Source organism: Mustela nigripes, chromosome 6 (genome assembly GCF_022355385.1).
Source record: "Mustela nigripes isolate SB6536 chromosome 6, MUSNIG.SB6536, whole genome shotgun sequence".
Classification (NCBI taxonomy): domain Eukaryota; kingdom Metazoa; phylum Chordata; class Mammalia; order Carnivora; family Mustelidae; genus Mustela; species Mustela nigripes.
The window spans coordinates 85,038,056-85,055,089 of NC_081562.1; the positions used below are offsets into that span (position 1 = coordinate 85,038,056).

A 17,034-nucleotide genomic window follows, 5' to 3' on the forward strand; every position below is an offset into this window, starting at 1 on the left:
AGAGGTTGACAGGGTTACTCTTCTGCCACTTCCTATCCTTCCTTCCGGGCTGGGAGACAAAAATGTGAGACAAAACAAGGAGGTCAAGCTGCACCATGAAGATGAGGTGAAGGGGACAGAGCTTCTTCTGCCGTGCCATTTCCTATGGTGCAAGACACTGAACTGGTTTCCCATTGGGTGCCCACCGACCAACATCCTCTATCCCCGGCTCCCCACCTGGCCCTTTTCCTGAGCAGCCCCGATGGAGATGTGGAGAGAGAGAGCTAAGGTCTGGGAAAGTCCTTCTGACCCAGATTTCCTGAGCTGACAGGAAACGCATGTTGAGAAACTGTGCGGGTGATCTTGGGTAGCCACACCTGGCAAGACTCAGGGAGCCTCCAGCCTGGAGTGCTCTAACTAGCCACGGCCAGAGACCAAGCCCCACGCAAGGATGACGACTGTGCTCAAGGGAGATGCTCGCCCTTTGTTCTCATTCTGGACTTCATCCTTGCAGCCCACATGAGAGTGCTGGGGGACGGGAAGCGTGAAGAGTGTCCCAGCTGGTCCCGGTCTCTGCATACATAAAGCGTTTGCCCGACATCACATGCTCCAAGAGGTTCTCTCTGTCTGGATGGACACACGGCTCAGGCAATTCCAGGAAGATGGAAAAGGCGGTGAGCACCACGATTCCAGCCGGAATGTGGATTCCACACCTTCTTGTCTGTTGTTGATAGCAGAACTTCCAACTTGAGTGGAAAGTGGCTGATTGGGGCTGGGGTATTGGGATCTGAACATTCTGAAAACTCTTGCCAGCCTCTATAAGAAATGATGACCCAGCGTGTAAGTACCAGGCCTGTTCTTAAGTTTTGCAGGGCTCAGGAAAGGTTCCCAGACCGTGTGTTTAAATATCGAAAAATTATCAGTTAAGCTGACATAGTGTCAACGTGTTCAATAAAACATGTTCTATCAGCCTACCTTGATGATAGACTTTCACAATGATAAAAAATGACTTAAAACTATGTAAAGCTATGGTTATTATAGAGCTGAAAATTGACAGAACATTGGAAACTTAAATTTAATTATTATTGTGCTTGTCTGGGGGTGTTGTTGATGGGCTGGTAACGTTTGGTTGAGTAATAAATGTGTACATAATTGTACAGAATTCATAAACAATGACACATTTGTTCAATAAAATTTGTTTTTCTTGCCTTTGTCATAGGAAAATCACCAATTACATGGTTACAATTGAGATTTTCACATAATTTGTGTTTTGTTGGCGGTCATGCCAAATTAGACAAGCTTCCCTGAGTCATTATAGTTCTTAAGTTTTTTATTAACTTCAATTTGGAGAAACTTCACTCTGCTGAGGCTGGAAATTATCAATATACTTCTCCAAGCAATACTTGGATTCAGAATTCAGCCACAAATTTTATGTTTCATGTACAAACAAAATAATGGGATGGCATATAATACATTTTCACTGTCATAACAAAATTACAATTTTTTTCATTATAGAAACTGCTATTCCTTATATGGTGAAAATTTTCTAAAAGTAAAATCTAGATCTATAGAATAACAGTTTTATTTTTTTTAAAAATTTTAAATAAGCCAATTTATTTATTGATTGATTTGAGAGGGAGAGAGATTGCAAGCGGGGGAGCGAGCAGACTGAAGGCTGAGCTTGGAATCCAACAAATCCCTTGACTCCGAGATCATGACCCGAGTGGAAATCAAGAGTCAGACTCAACTGACTGAGGCACCCAGGTGTCCCCCACAAACATTTTTATGTCAGAATTCATTTACATTCTTAAAAATTGAGGGTTCCAAAGAAAACTTTTGTTTGTGTAAATTATAACTATCAGTATTTATCATATTATAAATTAAAACTGTTAACTTTTATTATTATTATTATTTTTTAAAAGTTTTAAGTAGGCTCCACATCCAGTGAAACCAAGACCCTGAGATCAAGACCCGAGCTGAGATCAAAGAGTCTGGTGCTTAACCAACTGAACCACCCAGATGACCCAAAACTGATAGTTTTTAAAACATAAGCACAGGGGCGCCTGCGTGGCTCAGTGGGCTAAAGCCTCTGCCTTCAGCTCAGGTCATGATCTCAGGGTCCTGGGATGGAGTCCCAGTTGGGCTCTCTGCTCAGCGGGGAGTCTGCTTCCTCCTCTCTCTCTCTCTGCCTGCCTCTGCCTACTTGTGATCTCTGTCTGTCAAATAAATTAAAAAAAAAAAAATAAGCACACATTCCATTTGCCATCAGAGCAGAGATGACATCACATGCCACGCGGCCTCTGGGAAACACTGTCTGCACATGAGAGAGTAGGTGTGAAAAGGGCAAATAATGTCTTAAAATTACTATGAAAATGGTTTTGACCTGTGGACCCTCTGGAAGGGCTCAGGGATCTGCAGGAGTCCTTTGACCGCACTTGGAGAATGACTCCTGTAGAACAATGTAAAGAATTAGAATCATGTTGCCTCCATGTTACGCCTAGACCTGTAACTGTACAGATAAAAGAGTTTAAAGAACTAGTCTCACTAGGGCGCCTGGATGGATCAGTCGGTTATGCAGCTGAATCTTGATTTCTGCTCAGGTCATGATCTTAGGGTCCTGGGATGGAGGCCGATGTGGGGCTCCACGCTTAGTGTGGAGTCTGCTTCGGGATCTCTCTCTCCCTCTGCCCCTCCCCCCACCTGCATGCCCTCTCACTCTCAAATAAATATACAAATAGGGCACCTGGGTGGCTCAGTGGGTTAAGCCTCTGCCTTCAGCTCAGGTCATGATCCCAGGGTCCTGGGATTGAGCCCCACATCGGGCTCTCTGCTCAGCAGGGAGCCTGCTTCCCCTTCTCTCTCTGCCTGCCTCTCTGCCTACTTGTGATTTATCTCTCTGTCAAATAAATAAATAATCCTTTTAAAAAATTTTTTTAAATAAATATATAAATAAATCTAAAAAAAAAATAATAGTTTCACAAAACATTCCCCAACTGCAGTGTGCAACATTTGTAAATTTTGCACTAAAACATGCAAAAACCAGGAAGGGGAACATGAAGAGAGGCAAGAAAAGGGTTTTTATGTGCTTTGCCATGTGTCAAAATACGGAAATGCCTCTCAACCTCTCAGAGTTTCGGTTTTCTCTTCTGTAGAATGGGGATGGTGTCCGTCTCTGCTTCCCACCTAGTTCTGTGGATTGCTTGACAGCAGGCCCTGCCTTGGTCTCCACTCTGTCCCCAGCACCCAGGCAGCACCTGGCCTAGAGCAGGAACTCACTAAACACGGTCAAGTTGAGCACATGTCTCATGGCTGACGACCAAGGCTGCCCTTATGTGCATCTTGGAGTCAGGCCGATTCCTAGGCGGAGTCAGGCCAATTCCAGGCCGACCACTTCCAAGCCTAGAAACTTGGGGAAGCTGCTAACTTCTCAAAATCTCAGTTTCATCATCTATAAAAGGGAGTAATAATAGTACCAATTACCTCATATGGCTGTTGAGAGGAGCAAATGGGGTATTCTAAAGCACTTGGCACATGACACATAGAACTATTTACTTTACTAGGTAGTCAATTTCAGTACCGGGCAGATAGATTTGTTATAAACCAAATCTTAGCTTGGCAAGGGCAAGCACTTTTTCTCAAGTCCAAGTGAACTCCAGAACTGAGCTCCCGGGTCTAACGCCCAGCAGCTACTCACCAAACAGGTGGAGGAATGAATGAACAAAGAAGTATATGAATAGATAAAAGTTATTTCTTATGCTAAAGTGGTTTTTTTGTTTGTTTGTTTAGATTTTATTTATTTACTTGCCAAAAAGAGAGAGTATAAGCTGAGGGAGTGGCAGGCAGAGGGAGAGGCAGACTCCCCACAGAGCCAGGAGCTCAATGTGGGTCTTGATCCCAGGACCCTGAGATAATGACCTGAGCCAAAGGTAGATGCTTAACTGACTAAGCCACCCAGGCACTCCTCTTATGCTTAAGTGTTATATCTTCTGCCTGCTAGCAGTGTGGACCTGTCTACCTTCTTCAGCTCCCAAATACTGAGAAACTCCACTCTTTCCTTGGTCCTCTGAACTCCTGGCTCTGCCCGGTTGCTGAAAGTAAAAACCAAATTGCTTTTGAGTTGTTAGGGGATGTGTTGATATTGTCTCCCCTTACCCCTGGGTTCACTGGATTCTCCCATGAGTAAACAGAAAATTGGCAAAATGGGATTTTTTTCCTCTACCATTTTATCTAAGTTAATGTTTATCTTTATGCCTTTAATTAATACATGTTCATCAAAGAAAAATAATTTTTAAACAGAAAACACAAGACAAAGAAAGTCAAGCTAACTCCACCAAGCAGAGAACTACCAGTAACATTTTATCTTACCTATCTGCACTCATATATAAAGATGGGGGTTATAAATAACTTTTTAAAAATAAAATCAGGGTCTTATTGTGTTTGCTTTTTTCCCTTAATGTATTTTGAACATCTTCGCATGCAACATTCTCTCCTCCAACTGCAGAGATCCTATTGTTGGACACTGGTGTGGTTTCCATTTTCTCTCTATCAAATAATGCTGCCATCCCCATTCCTTGTTTACTGTGCATACACACAATGAACACTCACTGGTTTACAGTAAGAACATATTTTCAGCATTCAGTGGGATCCATCACCTTGAAGCTTACATCTGGCCCAGATTCTTGCATGACCTCTTAACTGGGGCCATCTTGGTCTCTCCAGAGCTCTTCATGGCTCCTTCTTGTCCTGCATGTCGTCTAAGCAGGCATTAGGCCCTCCAAAGGTCTGTGCCAGTCGTCCCCAACACCAGCTACACTCCCCCATCTTTTCCCGCCTCCTTTGCTGTTGTATCCCCTAGCCTTGATATCATTCAGGTGAGAATCTGGGAGGTGCTTTTTCTTCTTTTTAAAAATAATTTGTTTCCAAACTTACTATGATAAGCATGTTGGCGAAGGTCATCAAGAAGTTGGGATCACCAGTTGACCCATGATCTGGACCGGGGTGATCAGAAGCTCCTCCCTCCTCCCCTGTCTTTGGAATGTGGTTCTGCTTATCTTTTCCACTTCCAGAAGCAGCCCCAAGGACATAGCCTTGAGAAAGTGATGTGGTGTTGAAAACACCCACATGATATATGTGACTGAATCCAGTTAAGGCCTCTTTAAAAACTTTTAAGATTTGATGGTCAAGTGCAGGGATCCATTCATCTTGCTGTTGCCCAAAACAAGCCTTGTTTGTAAGTTCCCTTTGCTTTTTAAAACCATTACCTTCCAACCTAGTGTGGCCTGCCTCTGGGCCAGGGGCGGGTTTTTTGTTTTGTTTTGTTTTTGTTTTTTTCAGATTTCACACAGGAAATTCCCAGGAAGGTTATGAACCAAAACTATCTTTTTTTTATTGACAGACAATTCACATAACATAAAATTCACCCTTTTAAAGTGCACAATTCAGGGACGCCTGGGTGGCTCAGTTGGTTAAGCAGCTGCCTTCAGCTCAGGCCATCATCCCAGCGTCATGGGATCGAGTCCCACATCGGGCTCCTTGCTCCACAGGGAGCCTGCTTCTCCCTCTGACTCTGCCTGTGCTCGCTCTCGCTTGCTCTCTCTCTGACAAATAAATAAATAAAATCTTTAAAAAAAAAAAAGTGCACAATTCAGTGGTTTTCGTATATTCACAATTGTACCCCCATCACCATGCTTAATTCCAGAACGTTTTCATCATCCTAAAAAGAAACCCTGTACCCGTTAGCAGTCACTCCCCATTCTCCCTCTCCCTAGTCCCCCAACAACCACTAATCTACTTCCTATCTCTGTGGATTTGCTTCCTGGGATATTTCATATCATTGGAACAATGAAATAGGTGGCCTTTTGTGTCTGGCCTCTCTCACCCGCACAATATCTTTGAGATCCAACCATGTTGCAGCAGGTGTCAGGATTTCCTTCCTTTTTAAGGCTGAATAATATTCCATCATGTGGCTATATCACTGAGCTTATCCATGAAGCCATTGTTGGATACTTGGACGGTTTCCATGTCTGACTATTGTGAATAATGCTGCTGTGAATATTGGCACACAACGATCTGTTCAAGTCCTGGTTTTCTGCTCTTTTGGGAATGCAAAAGATCCTATAGTCTATATTTAATCAATTTAATTAATTAGTAAGCCACCACACTGTTTTCTATAGTGGCTGCACTATTTTATATTCTCACCAACAATTTCTGAAGGTTCCCATTTCTTCACATGTTGTTAACACTTCTTATTGTCTGTTGTTGTTTTTTATTAAGCCATCCTAGTGAGTGTGAAGTGTAGCTCATTGTGGTTTTGATTTGCATTTTCCTAATGACTAATGACCTTGAGCATGTTTTCCAGTACATATTGGCCCTTTTCTATATTTTAATAAAGAAATACCTATTTTTCCCTCTCTCTACATATAAATATTTTTAGAAGAATACCTATTCAAATCTTTTGCTCATTTTTAAATTGGGTTATTTGTCTTTTTATTTTTGAGTTGTAAATGTTCCTTATGGATTTGGGATACTAGACTCTTACCAGATAGATGATTTCAAGTACTGTCTCCCATTCTATCAGTTTTATTTTCTCACTTTCTTGATGATGTTCCTTGAAGCACAAAAGTTTTAAATTTTTTTAAAAAGATTTTATTTATTTGTTTGAGAGAGAGCATGAGTTGGGGGGAAGGGCAGAGGGAGAAGCAGACTCCCCTCTGAGCAGGGAGCCAAATGCAGGGCTCCATCCATTCCAGGACCCTCACCCACTGAGCCACCCAGGTGCCCCAAAAGTTTTTAATTTCGATGATATCCAATTTGATTGATTGATTGATTGATTGTGCTTTAGCTGTCGTATCTAAGAAAGCATCTCCTCCAAGTTCAAAGAGACTAACCCGTATGTTTTCTTCTGCCAGTTTTATAGTCTCTTACATTAGGTCTTTGATCATTTTGACTTAATTTTAGTCAAGGGGTGTAAATTCATTCTTTTGCATGTTAGACATCCAGTTGTCCCAGCATCATTTGTTGAAAGATTATTATTTCCTCATTGATTTGTCCTGACACCTTCACTGAAAATCACTTACCCATAAATATATGGGCTTATTTCTGGACTGTCAAGTCCAATCCATTGATGGAACCACATAGTCTTGACGCAGAATGCCACCGCAGCTTTGCAGTAAGTTCAAATCAGGAAGTGTGACTCCTCTGACTCTGTTCTTTTCCAAGACTGTTTCGGCCCTGCTGAAGCATGAATTACTTTCATAGAAAGAAAAAAAAAATACTGTTAAAAAAATTTTACATGTTTAACTCATTCCAACCCCAACTGTACCATTGTGAGGTTTTGGGGATCACCAGTTTCACCAAAAGTCAAGCTCATGGAGAGTGAAGATGGTGTCTTATCTACTTGAAAATACTTCCTATGGCCCCTGGCTTGGAGCCTAGGACTGTGGTGGGGTTGAGTATAGGCTGTATGCATCAATGAATGAGTGGACAATAAATGGACGCTGTTGAGTCATTCGTATAGTTCCTATTCTGATCAGAACCTGGACGAACACCCTTTACAAAAGACTTAGGAAATGCATTCATTAAATTCACGGTTACACCTCTATTGAGAAGTGTAGTCATGTGTTGTTTCACCTGAGGTTTCCATAGTTTATTACAGTCATTATAATGCTTGTCAATAAGAGAAAAATGTGCCCAAATTACTGGAGGAATTATGCGTGAATTGCATACTCAGGCATTCCACAGCCAGGGCCTGGCTTCAATCAATACTGTAACAATGACAGGTCTTATCAAAACATCAGAACTTGCTTAAGCTAAAAGATTATTAGCCTTTGAATTAGTACTCCAAACAGGGCTCTTAATTAATCTGCTAATGATTTTCTTTGTTTGGAGGGATTAGCCCTGATCAATCCTAATACAGGCTCCCAGAGCAATATGCATGCATTTGTCCCTTAAATGGTCCTCTGTAGGGCTGGGGTTCGAGTCCCTGCCCTCAGGAGCACATGATCCAGGACTGGAGCTGGCACACACACCCCTCTTCAGAGTCAGGGGGCCAACGGCTGACTCACAGGGGGCCCAGAGCAGGAGGGCGGGAGTGATTCTGGCTGGAAGGCAGGGAGGTGTCAGACCACATCTGGCCTTTGAACTGATTCTGGCCGCCTGCCTAGGATGCTGTCAGGTGGAGACTGGAACGGGAGAGTTGCCGGCAGGGTGGACAAGGTGTTCTAGGCAGATGGAATGGCTAGAACACAGGCGTGTTCCCAGGCACGCGCAGGCACCCATACACACTCTTGTGCTCAAACGCATCCTTCTCCCAAGACCTGGGCAAGTCAGAAACTGTCTGAAAGATGTCATTATGTCCACCTGAGTCAGCACACACAGCTCCAATTCCCACCAGGCTCTGGATTCCAGCTATCCTTTCCTCAAAAGGGCTTTCAATCTGCCATCCCCTGCCTTCCTCCCATCGACACCTCTCTGCTACCAGCTGGACATTATCCTCAGAGTCCTTACTCACTGCAAACTTTGGCACTATCCAGGGAAGCCCTGGGAACTGGGCCAGAGGTTACCGGTCCTGATGAAGTATGGGTGTTGCAAGATGAGGACTTTTCCACCTGCCCCTGTGGAGGCCTTTGGCTGTCCGGCTAAGCTGTGGGGGCAGGGAGAGCCTTCATCACACTGTGGACCCCTGATGAGCATGGGCATGTGTGGCTTGATCCAACATTTATACTGTTGCTTAGCAACAGTCCCAAAGTGCTATCTTCCATTGATCAATGACAAGTATTTTTTGATCACATGTCTTTTGAAGTTTTTAATTGACCTATTACAAACATACATTAGGATGCACACGTCATTAGTATACAGCCCTGATGCATTTTCACCAGCTGAACACACCTGTGTAACCAGAACCCGGATCAAGACACAGAACGTGACCAGCACCACAGTGTTCCCTCCCCAGCACCACCTACTCCAAGTATCACCATTGTCCCCTGTGGTGACAGCATAGATCATTTTGTCCGATTTTGTACCTTATGTAGATGGAATTGTATAGTATGAGCTCTCTTGGCACTTACTCTTTTTTTTTCAATTGAGATATAATTGACCTGTAACATTCTATTAGTTCCAGGTGTACAACTTAATGGTTTGGTGTATATATGTGTATTGCAAAATAATCACAAGTCTAATTATCACCTGTCACCATGCCAACTCACAATTTTTTTGTCTTGTAGTGGGAACTTTTAAAATTAGCTCTCTTGGCAACTTTCAAATACACAACACAATATTATTAACTATAGTTACTATGATGTACCCCATGACTTAATTTATTTTCTAACTGAAAGTTGGTACTGCTTGGCCCCCTTCACCCATTTCACCTGACCCCCCAACCCACACTGGCAACAACCAATCTGTTCTCTGTGTCTGTGAGTTTTGTGTGGTTTTGTCCATTTGTTTGTTTTCTTTTTTAGATTCCACAGGTAAGTGAAATCATATGGTATCTGTCTTTCTCGGACTTACTTTACTGAGCATAATACCCTCAAGGTTCATCCATAGTACTGACTTTCCTGATACTCTTTTTCATTTATTGAGGTATAATTGACATATAACATTATATTAGTTTCAAGTGTATAGCAAAACACTTTGATATTTGTATACACTGTGAAATGATCACCACAATAAGCCTAGTTACCCTCTGTCACCATAGAGACATTGCTTTCTTGTGAGATTGTTTAAGACTTACTATTCTAGCAACATTTAAATATGCAATACAATAGGGGTGCCTGTTAAGCCACCCTTGGTGGGTTAAGCCTGGACTCTTGGTTTCGGCTCTGCTTGGGTCTTGATCTCAGGGTCCTGGCATCAAGTTTCCAACTCAGCCGGGAGTCTGCTTGGGATTCTCTCTCTCCCTCTTTCCCTGCCCCTCTCTGTGCTTGTGCTCTCTCTCTCTCTCTCAAGTAAATAAATCTTTAAAAAAAATAATAAATACACAATGCAATGCAATTGATTAGGGGCGCCATGCTTGAATGAATAGATTGGTCAAAGACTCTGAAGAGGGTGTTTGAAGGACTGAGTCTCATAAGGAACAGAGACTCACAAATGTAAAATGGAGTCAATCATGTATTTTGGGGGAGCAGTATCTACGCTCTCGGGGAGGAGGAAGAGGGCAGGTGGCCTGCTAGAATGTGCTCTGGTCTAGGAGTTGGGAACTTGAATTTGAATTTGATATTTATCGGCTATCCCACCTTGGGAAATCTCTTTCCCTCTCTGGACCTCAGCTGCCTCCTCTGCAGGGTTGGAGGGGATAATAAGCCTGTCCTTTTCACCACCACAGACACCTTCTCCTATCTATACCTAGCCCCCACTAGTGCCATGGATATCATATTTTGAAAAATGTTTCCAACCCAGCGGATTGGGTTGGAATTACTTACATCAGATGTAAGTAATGATAAATTAATGATTAATGATTCATTTGTTTCCTCACTTTTTCTTAATGGAAGATGTACGGAGCAGACTCAGATCTGTAGCAGCGAGAAAGAGGTACCACCCCGGCTTGAAGGAACTCCAGGGAAAAGCAGAGGTTCTTTATGGCTGAGTTACTTGATGGCAGCTTCCCGTCAGAGAAATGTTCAAAGCCTGGCACGTCTGACCAATTACAGCGACTAGGTTGAAAACTGTCATCCGAGTCTGTGCAGCCCTGCGCCCAGGAACCACAGATGAGACAGGCCATCACGAGATTTCCTTCTGGCTCTCAGGAGCCAAGGGACTGCACGTGGCCCAGAACACGCTGGAATGGACTGCAGAGTCGAGGAGTGGGGACCCGCTCCCCTGAGGAGGACCTCCTTCCCAGGGTCACCTCATCCCCCAACCCCACTCTGTGTCCACAGCTAGACAAGTCCTCAGGGTCCCGGGGCTCATGCTGTTCCAGGGGACTGTTTAGAAGGTGCTAATGGAGGGGCGCCTGGGTGGCTCAGTGGGTTAAGCCGCTGCCTTCGGCTCAGGTCATGATCCCGGGGTCCTGGGATCGAGTCCCGCATCGGGCTCTCTGCTCAGCGGGAAGCCTGCTTCCCTCTCTCTCTCTGCCTGCCTCTCTGTCTACTTGTGATCTCTCTCTGTCAAATAAATAAACAAAATCTTTAAAAAAAAAAAAAAAAAAAAGAAGGTGCTAATGGAAGGGAATCCCCAGAGCACTGTGCTAATTGCCCTCTCAGCTCCAGACACTCCCACCCGTCTGGAGAGAGATTCTAGTGTCCTCTCCAGGAATGTGACCTGCTTCCTCCCTCCAGTCGTGGCTGCTCAGAGCTCAGGCTCTGGGGCCTTGCTCCTCTTTGTGCATCCCTAAGAGCTCTCTACTTTCCAGTCCTGCCCCCATTTCTGTCCCTGACCCACGGATGGGATGAAGCCCCATCATCCCATGAGGACAGACCTTGCGCTGGCTGGTTGGGTATAGCACTACACCCAGGAGAGATCAGAACCCATCCAGAGCTGGGAGCAGGGAGGAAGCTGGGAGGAGTAGAATCTGGTCTAAGAGAGCTTCTTGGCAAAGACATGACTGTGGAAGGAGGACGTGCAGGCAGAGCTAGATGGAAGGAGGTGTTGTGGGGGGGTCACTTGGCTCAGACAGTCTCCATGCGGGATTCTGGGCAGGATGGGGGTGTAGTTGCCCCTACAGGAATGAAGTAACCAGAAATTCTCTAGGGGACAGTGGTAGTGGTGGTTGTGGGGAGGGCAACACGGTGTGGAGGCTAAGGACAGTGGTTTCAGAACTCAGCACACCTTGGTTTGAACCCCAGGGTTGGTTGTTATCACCTCGAAGATGGCCCAGAACTCAGCCTTGAACAAGGAGCTTCTGGAAAGGCTGGGAGGTGTGAAGGGTCACCCAGGGAGCTTTCTCAGGGTGTAGGCGCTACCCCTCCCTATTCTCACCCAGACGTAATTCAGACAATACAACCTCCAGGAAGGTTGACAATGGTATGGTGAAAAGCCATCCAGGTCATTCTAATCCATCCCTGACACTCTGTCTTTCTCCCCCAGAATAACTGTCCAGGAAGCCTATTGGAAAAGGAACAAGACAGTATTCCTTTGAATTAATTAGAACACCAAGAGCTTAGCCCAGCCCAATTCAACCAACTAGTACACTCATCCAGGACCTTTTTACTGAGTTTCTATGCTGGGCCGGACTCTAGGGTCATGTCAGAGACCCAAAACCCAGCTCTCATACCATCCATGGTGGGGAAGGCAGCCCAGAGCAGAGATAGTGCAGTGTGGTGACGGTGCTGTGATAGGGAAAGCCCAGAACACTCTAAAATCGGGGCAGTCTTGGAACATTAAGGAAGGCTTCTTGGGGGAAGAAAAGGATGATGCCAGGAGCCAGCCAGGAGGGTGGGAAGGCCTTTCAGGAGGAGGCTACCGTGCACAGCCTAGAGGTGAGAACGGAACTGTTCAGGGAAGTACAAGTAGTCCCAAGCTCAGCTTGCATGGTGTGAGAGGATTGGGGCGGGGGGGGGGGGGGGGGTTGTCCCGGGGGGGGGGGGGGGGGGGGGGGGGGGGGGGGGGGGGGGGGGCGGGTGTGTCCGGGGGGGGGGGGGGGTGCAGACAGGGAAGGGTTCTGAGGGAGACTACAGGGCCAAGGTTGCTCTGGGGAATAGGTGGGTCTGGAAAGAGAAGTCTGTAGGGTGAGGGGGTAGATACATTGGCTGTTCGGGGCATCGGAGCAAAAGATGTTGAGGGCCTGAATAAAAAGAGTGTCCATGGGGCCAGAGAAGAGGGGCTAGGTTCCTCATAAACACAACTCCAGCTGTGGCTGACCCCTCCTGAGAGGCCCGCTTCCCCCATGCAACAGGGGCTCCCACGGGGGCTTGTTCTGGAAGTTTTGTATCCAGCCTTCACCATCCGAGCTATGTCCATGTGGCCATCCAGGTTTTCCTTGCCTTTTTTTTTTTTTTTTAAAGATTTTATTTATTTATTTGACAGAGAGAGATCACAGTAGGTAGAGAGGCAGGCAGAGAGAGGAGAAGGGAAGGAAGCAGGCCCCTGCTGAGCAGAGAGCCCGATGCGGGACTCGATCCCAGAACACTGAGATCATGACCTGAGCCGAAGGCAGCGGCTTAACCCACTGAGCCACCCAGGCGCCCCTTTTCCTTGCTTTTTCCTCTCTCTGCTTCTTTCCCCTCTGTCCCTCCCCAGCCTTCCTATTTCATTAGCTTTGTCCTTAAACCTCCTCTCCACTTGCTGGAAGCCCATCTCTCCTCCTGTGTGGGGAAGGTCCACCTCTGTTCGGTCCATTAACCTCCTCAAACCCAAAGGCCTCCCCATCCCCACCTCAGTCAGTCCCTCCCGTAGCCACAGCCTGGAGCTTGCCTTTCCTAAAATGCCCAGCCTGGAGGCTGGATCCCATCTCCTCCCTCCTCCCTGGGCACAGAACACCATCTGTTATCCCATCCCTCGTCCCTCTCTCCACCTGCACATTCTTCCCCGGCTCCTCCCATGAGCCCTGAAACCCACTCTGGCCTCTCCTTCTGTCTCCCCTCCCATTCGCTCCTATCCGCTGCTTTTGGCTTCCACAACTCCCCCAGAACATTCTTTGAGCCATCCCAGAACGACCTCAACATCTGACCCCATCTCATCATTTCTCTCCCAACCTGCTCCCCTTCCAGGGCTCCTCATCTTAGTAAAGGGCAGCAGGGCTCAGCTACACACCTCGAGTCACTCTGCCTTGTCCCTCCCTCAACCCTACATCTCACCACTCACCAAGGTCCCTGGAGTCTCCTCTGTAATGTGCCCAGAAACCATCTTCACGCTGTTATGTGCCCAGCACTTACCAGCAAGTTCTTGGTTTATTCCCTCTCTCTCTCTTTTTTTTAAGGTTTTTATTTATTTATTTGACAGAGAGGGACACAGCAAGAGAGGGAACACAAGCAGGGGGCGTACGAGAGGGAGAAGCAGATGCGGGGCTCAATCCCAGGTCCCTGGGATCATGACCTGAGCCAAAGGCAGACACGTAACGACAGAGCCACCTGGGTGCCCCTGGCTCATTCTTTCATGCATTCGTTCAAGAACCATTTCTTGGAAAGCCCATCCTGGGCAACACTGATTGACTCATGTTCAAGAGTCCCACTCAGATGCCCCACCTGACACATGACTTCTCTCATCCTCATACCAGTGATTGACCTGAACTCCATCCTTATTGACCAGCTCTGTCTTACCTCCTAAGTTGCCCAGGAGTTTGGCTGCTCCTCCTCACTGCCATGTCTGGTTTCTGCTGGCCTCATCCTAACTGTCTGTGGCAATTAGATGAGTTGTGATGGGTATGAAGGCTCAATAGCAGCAGTAATGGGGAAACCATCTGAGCTGGGGCTGCTAGGGGGAATGGCAAGACTAGAATTCCTTTAGGAACATTTATTAATGTATGCACTCAATAAATATTTATTAATTATTAGTGGTGTGCCAGGCACTGAGCTAAGCCCGAGGGACACATCAGGAAGTCAACCACACATAGGTTGCCCTTTCTCTCCAGAAGCTTACAGTTTAGTCAGGGAGACATTCATCATATAAACGTCATAATTATGACCAAGGCAAGTGCTCCACCAGGGTGGCCCATGATGGTCAAGCATGTCCTCTCTGTGGAAGTCACATTAGCACTGAGATCTGAAGGATGATCTGAAAGAAGACAGGAGGGATGAGTATCCCAGGTAGCAGGGCCAGCATGTGCAAAGGCCCTGGGGTGGGGAGGGGAAGAAGAAGTAGAAGCAATACATGGGACAAGAAGTTCCGCACACCGCACCCTTTTGTGCTTTAACTATAAAATAACATAACACAAAATTCACCATCTCAACCATCTCAAAGGGTGCAGCTCAGTAGTGCTGGGTAAATTCACAGTGTTGTGCAACCACCACCGCTCTCCAGTTTCAGAATATTTCATTAACCCCACGAGGAAACCCTATACTCATCAAGCACTCACTCCCCATCCCTCTTCCCCCGCCCCAGTCCCTGGCAACCACTCACAGGCTGTACATCTCTATGGATTTGCCTCTTCTGGACATTTCACACCAGGGGACTCACCTGTTTGGGGCCTTTTGTGTCTGGCTTCTTTCCCTCGGCAATTATCTAAAATGTTCATCCACATCATAGCACGTGCTGGGCCACATGGGAACTCTGTTGAACTTTTGGAGGAACAGGACACGCTGATCATTGCGTTTGTGTGACATGACTTAAATTCAAGCTGTGGCGGTAAGACAAGGGCGATGGTGACATCTGAGAGGAGACACTGTGATTTTCCAATATTTTCAGTTTCTTTTCATGTCCTGTCATTCACGTTGCTTAACGTGGAAGAGAGGGGCTCCTGGGTGGCTCAGTTGGTTAAGCGCCTGCCTTCGGCTCAAGTCAGACCTCAGAGTCCTTGGATTGAGGCCTGCATCTGGCTCCCTGTTCAGTAGGGAGTCTGATCATCCTTCTCCCTCTGCCCCTCTCCCCACTCACTGTCTCTCTCTGGCTCAAATAAATAAATAAAGGGCTGGGAAAGGTCATCTAATCAACCCCCCTTGGCACTGAGAAACCAGCCCCCAGAGTCGGCCCTGCCGGGCAGGGGATCTTTGCCAGTTTTGTTCTGTGAAGTATCCAAGCCTAAAACAGTGGTTGGCACATGCCTAGTGCTCAATAACTATTTGTTGCATGAATAAATAAATACAATGAAGTGTTTCAAGTGCCCTAAAGTCGCAAGAAAATGGACATTCATCAGCTAGAACCAGAGAGAATGGGCCAACATTGCAGCCAGAAGGGGGGTAGTTAGATAAAGGGAGGACTTCCCAGAGCCATGGGCCCTCAGCCCCCGGGGAAGTGAACACTCACCACAGGCAGGCACTCGGACATTTGTTTACCTGGACGCTGGGAGAACCTGTACGGCTTTGGATTCCATAGCGAGACAGCCTAGGAGGTGGAACCAGGATCCACCCCCAGGCCTCTGGATGCCCAGGCCTTGCTCCTTTAGTGGGAACAGCAGTCCCTCCCTCCCAAGGTCAATGCTCCTCTTCCAGCTGAGTATGCCTAGGGGTGGGGTCAGCCCAAGAGACTTCCAGGGGGCTCTCAGAGGCATTGCAGGGAGTCCTCGGTCTCCCTTCCCCCAGCAGAGGCCAGAAGGAGGAAGGTAGGATGGCAGCAGAGCGTGAAAATTGGAGGCTGATATTGAATTGCAGCAAAATGAGCGGAGGATTAGGTGCCGCACCTGGACCCACCCCCGGAGAATACCAGGGCCTGGGCTGGCTCTCATGAGAAGCTGGCAGGCCCAGTACCAGGAGGAAATCTGGCTGGATGAACAGGGGTCACAAGGAGGTGGCTGAGGCCACCAGCAGGAAACGCAGTTGTTTCCGCTGAGGTCTTCCTGTCCAGGGTCCCCCACCCAGGTCTGGGCATTCCACATTCACCGAGCTCCTCTTAGGTTCTGGGGCCAGAGCTGGGGGAGATCAGAACCAGGCTGGGATGCCATCCCAGCCCTCTGCCTTCAGGGACTGTGATGGAGAAGGGGAATAGAAACACACAGAGCACCCAGGATTCTGGGGAGTGGGGGTGGAGGAGGCTACTTGGATCAATTCAAGGAAGGCTTCCTGGAGGAGGGTGAAGGGTGTGGGGCTGGGTTTGGATTAAGGAAGATCTGAGTTTGAATCATGACTTAGCTACTTCCTAGCTATTTTGACCTTGGGTAAACAGTTCATTCTACAAACCCTCATTTGAGTGTCTGCTCTCTATGCCCGTCACGTGTTAAGCATTGCGACTATATGGGTGGATTTGACACGGTTCCTGTCCTCAGAGCTTAGCCACTCAGCCTGGACAGCCAAGTCTGTGCCGTCAGGGAGGTGAGGCAGGGGGCTCTGGACTGGGGGCCGAGGCGGTGGTAGCCATCTTCATGTCCTTTACCCTAATCCTTAAAATGGGGTTGGTACCCGCTTCACCACATAGTTGAAATGACTGGTTGAGAGGAGTGTGAGCCCAGGATTTCACACAATGGACTTGCAGGGCGGGTCTCAAGGGGAGGTGTGAGGCGGGCAGAGGCTGAAACCTGGGAAGGACACGAAG

At 46.9% G+C, this 17,034-nt stretch overlaps 1 long non-coding RNA gene across 2 annotated transcripts; it reads right to left on the reverse strand.

The window, feature by feature from the left end:
• Positions 1-7,076: 7,076 nt before the first annotated feature.
• Positions 7,077-15,951, reverse strand: LOC132020697 (uncharacterized). 2 transcript variants are annotated; one of them, XR_009405062.1, is made up of 3 exons: positions 15,843-15,951; positions 15,028-15,187; positions 7,077-7,227 (listed from the first exon to the last, which is right to left on the reverse strand). It is a non-coding gene; the product is annotated as an uncharacterized LOC132020697 (long non-coding RNA). The 2 variants fall into 2 exon arrangements; XR_009405063.1 differs by lacking the exon at positions 7,077-7,227 and adding an exon at positions 14,556-14,625.
• Between the last annotated feature and the right edge of the window lie 1,083 nt (positions 15,952-17,034).